Source organism: Bradysia coprophila, unplaced genomic scaffold (assembly GCF_014529535.1).
Source record: "Bradysia coprophila strain Holo2 unplaced genomic scaffold, BU_Bcop_v1 contig_94, whole genome shotgun sequence".
In the NCBI taxonomy this organism is placed as follows: Eukaryota; Metazoa; Arthropoda; class Insecta; order Diptera; family Sciaridae; genus Bradysia; species Bradysia coprophila.
In genome coordinates, this window is record NW_023504022.1 from 763,881 (window position 1) to 776,065 (window position 12,185).

General features: G+C 34.8%; 1 long non-coding RNA gene across 2 annotated transcripts; it reads right to left on the bottom strand.

Moving 5' to 3' along the window:
- Positions 1-10,509: 10,509 nt before the first annotated feature.
- LOC119085537 lies at positions 10,510-11,663 on the bottom strand. 2 transcript variants are annotated; one of them, XR_005089308.1, is made up of 4 exons: positions 11,606-11,663; positions 11,406-11,548; positions 11,034-11,211; positions 10,510-10,967 (listed from the first exon to the last, which is right to left on the bottom strand). It is a non-coding gene; the product is annotated as an uncharacterized LOC119085537 (long non-coding RNA). The 2 variants fall into 2 exon arrangements; XR_005089307.1 differs by lacking the exon at positions 11,606-11,663 and having other exon boundaries at positions 11,406-11,559.
- Between the last annotated feature and the right edge of the window lie 522 nt (positions 11,664-12,185).

Below are 12,185 nucleotides of genomic sequence, written 5' to 3' on the forward strand. Positions count from 1 at the left end.
AATATTGAATAAAACAAGGCATCAGAACAGTCGAAGCGTTTGCTTCGACTGAGCCCCGTACGACCCGTAATCCTATTTCGTCCGTAGCTATACTACGTCCCGTAGCCCTAATACGCCCGTAACCCTAACACTTCTGTAACCCTTATGCGTCCCTTTCCAAAATGCTTCCGTAAGCCTATTGAGTACTTCACATTATTGCTCGCCTAGCCCAAGTGCGGCATGTGCAAATTTACTGATCTTTAAAAATCTTCATCTTTAAAATTGCGCTTAGCGCAATTACGAAAGCCCGTACGAAGTACCTCTCAAGTAAAACAAAAATTTACGACGTAATTTCAGGAACCCAAATTTTTTGCCAATTTCCTATTATTCAATTACCTTTCAAATTAAGTAAAAACTAGCAAAATCGGATGAGATTTACTCGATTTATGTGCAAAAAACACTTAAGGCCCAGTAGCAGCCTTAGCCCAATGACCTAATTCTAGAACTTTTTCTACAACACGCTATTCGGTGTGCAAGTACCTGTCAGATTGAACAAAAATAGGAGAAATCGTATGAATTTTACTTAATTTTTACCGATTTATATCGTTTTTAATAAAATCCAATATGACCGCCGGCAGCCATTTTGTTCGTAGTAGACGGAAATAGTACGACCGCTTTGCATTCGTTAATACCTTTTACGTGTTACGGCATGTTTCATTTTCATTTACATTGCCTAATCACGTAAAGCATTGTACTTTCAAGGTTCCAAGTTGTTATTTGACAAGTGGGGAATACAGCCCTCCCCTTTTGGGTCGGGCTGTAACACCCCACTTATCAAATACACAACTTGGAACCTCGGAAGTAATATACTATTAAACAAAAAAAATCATGAAATTCGGTCAAAGTTTACTGGAGATATTGGCAAAAAACATCACCTTCACTGTACGGCCGAATAGCCACATATAAGGGACCTATGGTGAACCGAATTTCATAAACTTTTTTTTCCCTGATTAATACGGTCAATACATAATAAAGCAAAAATAATCGAAATATGTTCAAATTTGGCTGACCTATGTAGAAAAACAGCTTGGTGCCCTTTGCCTGGTTCACACCAAGGGCATTAAGTCACGCGTCGGTCACCCTAATTTTATAAACTTTTTTTTGCCGATTAGTACATATTTTAAATAATGAGAGTGCGGAGTCTCTACAAAAATTTCCATCTGGTTTACAAACCACTTCAATGATATACGTGTGTTGTTACATCTACTATCAACATTTCAGAAACTTTGTTATCAGTTTCAAGCGTTGCGAAATACATTGCTTCGTTTAGCACTGTAATGAGCTACTGTAAATATATATTGTTCGCGCATGCATCCCAAGGTTTAGAGTGCATGCTGCCAAGTATTTGATTTAAAATTAATTAGGACGTAATGGCAAACAGCTGGTTAAATTTGTTTTAACCATTAAGAGCTTTTTCTTAACATACCTCCTTAGAGGATATTTTTATATTTTATAAACACTTATTGTATTGCTTTTATTAACATTTTATTTATCACTTTTAAGTACTATTTAACAATCAACTTATATTCAATAGTTATGTATGTTCCTGGTCAGGCATTAGAGAAGCCTGCCAGGAACTAAGTTTTACTTGTTCACTCTTCAAGTGCAGATTAAACTCTCTCTTTATTCATTGAATGAATGCAGTATTTATACTTAATCTAAACAAAGAACTTATTGTTATAATTACAATCACTTATAATTATCATGGGAAGTATTCTAACGCTTGGTTCACATAGTAATTAAGCAATGCACCGGATGTGACGTTCATCCTTTTCCACAATTTGGTTAATACATTTATTCCAAAAGTATTTGGAATAAATGTTTCAAGAATGACAATTTATTATAAACATTTCCAAGAAATGTATACCATAAATCATTTAGCATCCTTTTACTACATATTTCGCGTAATGCATATCATATTACACGTTAATGATTGCAATGTTTACATTCGCGCATATAATTCTTTACATTCGGTTATAATGTCGCGTATATGATTCAGGTATAACAATTCTATTATACATAATTCACATAATTATACAAAACTGCGAGGGATGTTATCATTCCAAGAAAAATAATAATTTTCCAGTGAATTCACCTGGATGTACGAAATCGTTAATGCATTGGGCATGCGCGAGCATGAATATGCGCGCGCATATAATAATTCTTACATGCGATCTGAATGTATAGAAATTTCATATCATTATCATGTACAAGCATCATATCACATCATAATCAATCGTTTGAGTATGAACATACTCCCGGACATTGAACTGTTAAGTTCAATCTCTAAATATCCTTTATCCGGACGTGTATTTCACTCATACTTTTCATAATCAATCAATTGAGTATGAACATACTCCCGGACATTGATCTATTAAGGTCAATCCCATGATATCCTCATTCTTTTAACGATATGTCACATCTATTCTATCACATTTACAACAATATTTGGAACAGCTATAGCGATAGGTAGATAAATTTATTTCGCCATTATTTTAGCAGGAGCTAGCCATTAATGTGACATTGCGTCACACATTTTTCAAATGCTTCCACCAATGTTCAACAATTATCATACATTTTGTTACATTATATTATTTTATCATAATCTTTTTTGTCTTTGAGCATTTTTGCCCTTTATTTGGGAAATAAATTTTTGTCTCATTTTGTGAGTTTATATAATTCAAGTTAATTAATCTTTCAAAGTATCTGATTGACAAATGTTTTTAACAACTAAATCATTTTGACTCAATGTAAGTAATGGTGTGATCTTTACTTTCCATTAATCTACTACGGAACTGTAAATGTATTGAAAAATGCCCTTTTTCTTTATGACACTATCTCATCTATTTAATATTGGAAATTAAAAACATTGTTTTCATGTTACGATCATTATTTTTTCTCATGTTAATCGTATTCTCTGTGATTAGAGAAATTTTCGATTTTAATTTAAAATTGTGTACAACTTTTCTTTCGCAATATCAGTAAACACAAAATCCTTTGAAATTCTTTTGTCAAGAAGAAAATTCAGTCATTGAGTACTATTGATAATTGAATTACTTAGACTTGTTACAATTTCAACACATATTATGTACTTAATGTATTATTTCAATTCAATTAAATTGTCATCTAACGTCATTTTCGTGTGGCAAGCAAAAACATTCTTTACCATAATTCCAATAAACATACACAAATTTCTATTAAAAATCAAACTTTTGTGATTTACTGATTGAATTTCTATTTTGTCAATTTTGGAAATTCTTGTTAATAATGATAAGGAGCAAATGTGTGAAGTTACTTTATCCATCACGTAATTTTTACATTCGTAGGAATAAAGATCATCATGAGATCATTCCACTGTCTCTAGTTTGTAATTTTGAATGATGTAATTTCATTTTAATTAACTGCACAAATTGCAGGTGTTTAAAAACGAGTTTTTATCAATGCTGACATTGAAAAGTTTGTGACTTCAAAATTCGATCGCTGCCTTCTAATTAGATCTTTCATGTCAATCAAAACGGAGTTCTAAACCTTACCGTATTTGGCAATGGTTTGATAAGGAACGGTAAATCCTCCCGGACAAAATTAAATATAAAAAATTTAATTTTACATAGAATAGATTAAGGAATTTGTTTATGTATTGTCCGCTGACAAGTAGATTCGCCACCGGTTTCTTGTGGGTTTTGGTTTTTCTCTTTTATATGTTGCCACACGTTATTGACAATTTCAAGATATTTTTATTGGGAGGTTACGCTGGTCGCTTGGTGAAAAATGACTTCACCTAGCACAAATTAAAGACCTTGCACATATGTTTGACATTGCAATGCGGACAACATAAAGAGACTGAATTTCAAAACCCACCGAAACCCCGTGCTTCTATCTACATACAAAACACATACCGAACAAGTCAATCTTAATCTATTATCCCCATCACATTAATGTGGAATTCTTTCCCAATCGCCGAACACAATAAACGAGAATATCGTTCTGTATGTTACAGTATGTTACTGAGACGACATAATTTATTATCTTTAGCGTCTCTCATTTGCAAAGATACACGTCCGTCATATGAATTATTTGTGAGTTTTTCCATTTTTTAGAAAATGTAGAAATTTTAAAATTTTACTATCCCAATATTTTCTCAAAGTAATAAGCTTATTGATTTGAAAAAATTGCAAGAACTGAATTTCAACGCACTTTCCATATGAATTGCAGAAATACATTATAATTCGACCCTTTTTTACAAACAAATATAACCTTACTCATGCAAGGAATAAGTTTGAATTTCAAATTGCTTCTGTTTAAGATATCATTCATAACTTCATCGAATTGAGACAAGTGCTTCAAAGTATCAAAAACTATAATAATTAATTATCCAAATAATTCATTTCGACGACGTTCATTACCGAATTAAAAGAAGAGCAATACTTAAATCATGTCATATTATGAGTCAATTCGGTCACTTCTTACAATTGTTAAGTTCTTGAATTGGTCAGTTGGAAGCGTGGAAGCGCTTTGCGGTTATTTTTTATCGAAAATAAATCTTTTTGTAGTGATTATTTACAAAGAACTGCAAGATACTCCTGGCCGTTAAATCCAAATAGATTTAATCAATTATTCCAAAATATTCTATAATTTTTATTCGTATTTTAAATTGGAGAGTCCTTATACACGAAAAATATCGTGCTGCCCCATCAATTATTCTTTTAAACTTTTTTCATTTTCATTTCCTAAACAGTCGCGCTTAGGAATCAAATGACATTAAACAGCCAATTTTCTTTCAATTTTTCGTGCGGTTTTTCAATTGCCTGACTTCGGAATAAAAGATAAAATCCTTTTCTGATTGCAATGATAGATATCGAAAGACACTTCCGGGTTCTAAATTGTGATTACTACTGTTTCTTGTTAAAGGTTTGTAATGAACCCATCCACGGTGTTCATATTGATTAATGATTGATAATTGAATATTTCTTTGCAAACTGCAACAATGGCAATTTTCATATATTTTCAACTTCAAACAAGTTATTTACTTGGTTCCTAGAATGCATCAGAAAGATCAAATGTAATTATTATAATATTGCTCAATTGTTTCATTCCGAAAGTTTTTAATTTTATGCATTTCTTTGGTCATTTCAATTAAGTTTCCGCTATAGAAATCAGCAGCGATTAAGAACAGGAATAACAAAATTTTAAGGTCACATTTAAATTTTATGGAATTCTTTCTGATGCAATCTTTTTCATGAACATTTATTCGTAGTTTGCAATAATACATTTTAATTTCTCATCTGGCACATTAGTTGGTATATCAATAGTCACTTCGGTTTACAATAAATCCTTAAATAACAATTCTTTTCAACTCACCATTTTTGGTTTATGCTTGTCGCAATTCTACTCCTAATGTCAGGATTGTACTATGCATGGGTTACAAGGCTGTTTGTTTCTTGAAACTTGGCTGCCATGGTCTCATTTATAGATGTCAATGTTGTTAAACACGTCCATTGTACAAAAAATGAATACCAAGACTACCATTGAACGTCAGTTAACATCGAACGAAAAGCAAATATTAAGGCTGCTCTACTATCCCTTTAACGCCAGATGCCTTGTCCCCAAAATCAAAATATGTTGAATACCAGATCCTAATGTTCCATAAACGACTATAACGACCGCTCTACTGGTCAGCTGATTTGCCATTTATTAAAATCTTGTTTGTGATTGCTTATTCTAGATCGTGCTATTTCTTTTACGACCACCGAACATCCACTGATCCGACATATTGCGTCCAATATGCCTGCGATCTTCTTACTCCATTTTGCGTCCAAAATACAGCAAGAGTGTAGATATTCACTAATCATATTAGAAATGCATTATCAGATATCACAATGCACTTGTCGAAACTGTCAATGTGGTTTGTTACTTAGCTGCGTCCAAAATACAGCAAGAGTGTAGATATTCATTAGCTGGTTTCCATGTTGACTTCATCAATGACGCATGACTTGTTGAGTCATTGTGCTCATCGTCCTACGATGGTTGTTTCCGTTTGCTTGTTAAACTTTTCCATTTTTCTGTTATTACTGTCCATTTCTCAGACTGGTGCTGTAGTTTTTGCCATTTCCAGAAATCGGATTTTAATACGGCTGATGTATTAAGTTGAATTTCCTAACCATTTTTCTTTATAATTCATATGGTAAGGGTTGCCGAATTCAACTCTGGATCCGCAGCTTGCAGTTCACACTATGCATGGTTTTTGTTTCAATTACTGGACATATTGATAATTTTCGTGTCAATAGCCGTTAATTGATGATTGGTCAATCTTAAGTGAATCCTGTCGCCTATGACCTTTTTCGCTTTCAACGCAGTTGCATACGCTTGTTTCTTATGCGAATAAGCATGATCACAATGCATATTTTTTGACATCTTGAGTCTTTTTGTTTTAGGATCCTTTATCCTGTTATTCCGACTACGATCAATGTACGTTCGGTTTTGCATATCTGATTCTTTAACATAACTGTTGTTTTTGAATACATACTGCTTAAATCGGTTCTGTTGCGCAACTAACCGATTTTTTAACGCACCGCGTTATTTTGCAGAGTCAAATTCTAATTTTTCATAGATTTAACCTCTTGCTTTGTTTGTAACAACCTGTGTTACTTGTGAAATTAACGCACCGCGTTATTTCTTCTTGTGCACTCCCCCTTTTTTTTTGGATGTAGTACTCAAGTATTTATTATGTTTTTTCTTTATTTGTGGCTTTTCTAGCTAGACCACCAATAATTTTTTAACATTTTCGACACACCGCGCCGATACGTAGTTTGCAAGGCTACTTTCTTTCTTTCTTTTTTTATTGTGGGTCTCAGTTCTATTTCTATTATAGCTTGGACTCTCACTTTTTGTGACAACCTATGTCTATATGTAGTTTCCAAGGCTACTTTATTTTTATTTTAACGCGCCGCGTTATTTTTTGTTAAGAATTCCCACTTCTACTTTAACAGCCAGTGCCGTTTGTGGATTTTGAATTCAACTTTTTATTTTTGCAACACACCGTGTCACTTTATTTTTCCTCTAACAAACCGTGCTGCTTGAGGATTTAACTTAAGTTTTTATTTTTTATAACACACCGTGTTATTTGTTTTTTATTTTATTTTAACACATCGTGTTGATTTAAGTGCACTTTTTGCGTAATACCCTTACACTTTTTAATTGTTTAATAAATCAACGGCTGCAGTCTGCGATTGATTTTCCTTTGTTTTATGTTCAATTCTTTCTGATACATTTAACTTTTAATTTTTACTCGCGCTCATTTCAAGCGTTCGGGGTCACCAATTTTTTAACCATTAAGAGCTTTTTCTTAACATACCTCCTTAGAGGATATTTTTATATTTTATAAACACTTATTGTATTGCTTTTATTAACATTTTATTTATCACTTTTAAGTACTATTTAACAATCAACTTATATTCAATAGTTATGTATGTTCCTGGTCAGGCATTAGAGAAGCCTGCCAGGAACTAAGTTTTACTTGTTCACTCTTCAAGTGCAGATTAAACTCTCTCTTTATTCATTGAATGAATGCAGTATTTATACTTAATCTAAACAAAGAACTTATTGTTATAATTACAATCACTTATAATTATCATGGGAAGTATTCTAACGCTTGGTTCACATAGTAATTAAGCAATGCACCGGATGTGACGTTCATCCTTTTCCACAATTTGGTTAATACATTTATTCCAAAAGTATTTGGAATAAATGTTTCAAGAATGACAATTTATTATAAACATTTCCAAGAAATGTATACCATAAATCATTTAGCATCCTTTTACTACATATTTCGCGTAATGCATATCATATTACACGTTAATGATTGCAATGTTTACATTCGCGCATATAATTCTTTACATTCGGTTATAATGTCGCGTATATGATTCAGGTATAACAATTCTATTATACATAATTCACATAATTATACAAAACTGCGAGGGATGTTATCATTCCAAGAAAAATAATAATTTTCCAGTGAATTCACCTGGATGTACGAAATCGTTAATGCATTGGGCATGCGCGAGCATGAATATGCGCGCGCATATAATAATTCTTACATGCGATCTGAATGTATAGAAATTTCATATCATTATCATGTACAAGCATCATATCACATCATAATCAATCGTTTGAGTATGAACATACTCCCGGACATTGAACTGTTAAGTTCAATCTCTAAATATCCTTTATCCGGACGTGTATTTCACTCATACTTTTCATAATCAATCAATTGAGTATGAACAAAATTAAATAGACTCGCACGTACAAAAAAAACTCCTTGGACATAGTATCTATCCTATAAAACTTTAACAGGAAGGACAAACTCTAATATGCATATTTTCACAGAAGACGACAAGGGGAGACAAAGACCTAATCGATTTTATTCTTTTGCTGCAATACATTTGTGGTTGGAAGCCTAATCCGTCCTTTACTTCTATATAACTCAGTAAATTGTATAACCTTAAGTGAATCAAAGCGAGCTGGCGTTCATTCCACAGCTTAAACGCCCATTAGAATGAAGCTAAACAAGCCGTCAGAACAGTCGAAAATTTGGGAATTTTGGGAATATTTGGGAATTTTTGGAAATATTTGGGAATTTTTGGGTATACCTATCTAATAAAGCAAAAACAGTCGAGATCTGCTCAAATTTGGCCAACCTACAAGCAAAAACTGCTTGGCGCCCTATACCTGGTTCACATCATGGGCTCACGAGTCGGTCATCCAATTTCCATGAACTTTTTTTTTGTCGATTGGTATTGTAAATACCTTTCATTACATTGATGACATATCACTTACAAGTGTAGCGTTTAAAATGCCGTAGATATCTTCGAAAAACTCTAAAACACTTATTGGACCCCAGCTCATGAGTGGTCGACCCGAATATGACCATTTTCATATGGGGTCTTGCCATTGTCATTACCTATCACGGAAAAAAATAATTTTTGAAATCGGCTGAGTTTTACTCAAGTTATCGTGTACACAGATAGACGGACGGACGGACGGACGGACAGACAGACAGACATTTTTTTTATTGTGGATTCGTCATCTATAATCATAGACAAATGCTTTGCCCTTACCGTCTGCTTCGAATTCCACATGTTATAAGCCCCCAGTACTTCGTACGGGACTAAAAATAAAATAAAAATAGGAACAAACAGAGTGTAAGAGTGTCAGAGTGACTATCTTCAGTTGTTTCCGCTAGAAGAACTTAAACAAGACAGCTATAAAATTTCCATATTAAATTGCCATAGCTTGATGGGAAATTCGAGAATAAAATGGGAAGTCTGCAATGAAAACACCCAAACGCAGCAAAAACACAATCTCCGTTCAAAAACATTCAACAGAAACGTCGAAAATTCGTTCAACAACAATGAACTCATGCTTCAGCAAAACGATCACCTTACTATCCAATCCTCGCTGGAAACATCATTTATGAGAGCATCGTTGAAACTCTATTTACAAAGAATGACTCGCTACACTCAATTCGCAAAGATCGGCACCTTCATAGGCTTAAAAGGATAATCAGCAAGTGAAGTACACTTAATTTGTGGAATTAGCAAGTGAAGCAAGCTTTAATAGGCGTACGCCGTAACTCAATCTGGCTTAATTATTGCTCAAGACAAGATTTTAGCGTGACATACTTTATGAACGACCCCTTATCACTCTTATCAGGTGAACCCAAAAATCCAACGCAAAAAAGACATGAAAAATTCATTAAATTAATAAATTTCTCGAAATAGGAAGCTGATGAACTATGCGGAGTGATACAATTGTAGGAATGAGTCCAGAAGGGAACTCAAAAAAATCCTAAAAATCCTGAAGACCAACAACTGGGAAGACGGAACGAGCTGCCATATTTCAAAGACGGTGGACCTCCTTCAGCCTACCAAGATAAACATGGTCAACCGAATAAGTAACAAAATACGTACAAAATACGACCAATCGTTAAGTAGACAAAAATTTAAAAAGGTCAGCAGACCTCACGGAGTAACTGTAACTTAAACAGTCACACAACACTATGGCTAGATATTTAGCTATATTCTGTACACCACAACACCTTCCCAAAGTACATCCTACATTATATGAATAACACTGAAAGAATCTGACAACGCTTAGACAAGCACTACAGACCCAACGGTTCCCCATCCAAAAAGGTATTTATATGCTTTGGGTCCACCCAACCAAACACCCACCCACCCTTAATCTAATCTCATTTTTAGTTGTGACGTCAATGACGCACTGGGACTTTGCAGGCAATAGAGTTAAGCACGCACTAGAAGGCAATGGGAACAGAACATACTTAATATGAGCGACGCGACATTGACGTTACACGTAAGAAAAACTCACCTCCCCCCAGCAGTATACCAGGAATGGTAAATAACTTCGACTGTCTCAGTGATAAAAATATTTTTCAACGTGTCGTGAGTTGATTTCTCTATCTTTATTGTCATCTATAAACTTGAATTACGCGCCAAAACTGAAATTGGTGATTTATTCGGACGAGCCGAATTAGACCTGTGTACCAAGTGGAAAACACTCAACAGAAGCCACAGCTGGCGTTGGTGAGTTCCAGTCCCAGCCACGGTGTCTGCTTCCACTCGGACATTTAAACATCACAACTTTGCTGGTCGTTCCAATTTGGAGACAGTAAGCGTAATTGAAATAGTCGTCGGGACGGAGGACGTATGTGTTTGGTGCTGCTTCGCATTCAAATCGGTGGCACAAACAAACATCGTTCTCATTTCTAAATCGACAACTAAATTGACCACTGCCGGGGTTCAAGTGCATATCTTCCATGTTTCCGTCTGAGATAAAATGATGACTGGCTGGGCACTCTTCGATAGAATGAGAACTGCCTTTGCACACATGGTATTTGGAGCAGTCAGTCGGATCTTTTTGCGGAGAGAAAAGGAAATTATTCGAATTTCTGTTGCTGCAATAAAATTCGCAAACTTTACCAGGGAACTGTCCGTCTTCTGTGCAGACGAAATTGTTTATGGCTCGTGTTACACATGCTGGATTACTCATTGGAAAGTTGCCGAAACAAAGCGGTGTGTCGGTAACATTTTGCACACAGTAGGGTTTAAACGAATCACACGGGTAAGCGTCAATGGCGTTGTAGCGTCCATCGCAGATCTATTTTCGATTAATTCAAATAAAACGTTACTTTTCCTCGGATTGAGATTTTAAGGCTGAAAACGTGTAAGATCAATTTTGCGCTGCTAAGACCGACAGTTTGGCTGCGTTTCCTATGGCAATCCGATTTATAGCAGACCGAACACAATGAAGCAACGCGATCTCTTCCGTTTTCGGCCTAAACAATATTTTACCAATTTTGCTGAACAATCGTTGGAACATCCGGCTGTAGCATCTTCGCATTTCTCCAGTGCATAATTAGCCTTGATTTCAAGTCCAAATACTTTGTTTCATTGAACGTGAATCCATTTGGTAGTGTGATTGCTATTGACGGACACTAAATTTGGATTACTCGCAGCCATTCACTTTAACGCAAAAAATACTTTATCCTCACCACCACCACCAACAATGCAAAAATCAAAATCGAGACGAACATATTTTTCCACCAACTCATTATGCCAGAGTCGAGGATCGTTGCTTTTATATCTTCGCAACGGAACAAAGTCGACAAATGTTTGCTCAACAGATTTTTTATCTGTTGCATCATCATCATCATCTCAATTTTAGCTTAGCAAGCACATAAAAGTAGAGTAGGTTGCGGGACCCGAAATGCGAGTAGAGTGTGCAAACGTTTTTACAATGCAATAACCTCTGGCTACCTACGATCTTCTTATAGATAGAGAAAAGATGAAATGTTTTGTTTTCATTCCGACCGGATGGACAATTCAGTTAGTGTTGAAGAAATCTCAAAATCACTTTTATAAATTTACAAACCCATCGTCTTGATGTGATTAGTCATCAGTTTGCCAGCCTTGATGATGATTGCTTGACTCTTGGCCGCGTTGATATTCAATTCGAGATTTAACAACAAATTCTTCACCAATTCTGTCGTACGTACTACTTATCGCATTGCTTTTAAACGTTGAAGTCACTGCTTGATCGTCTGCAAATCCTGTTAGGCATAACCGGTCGTA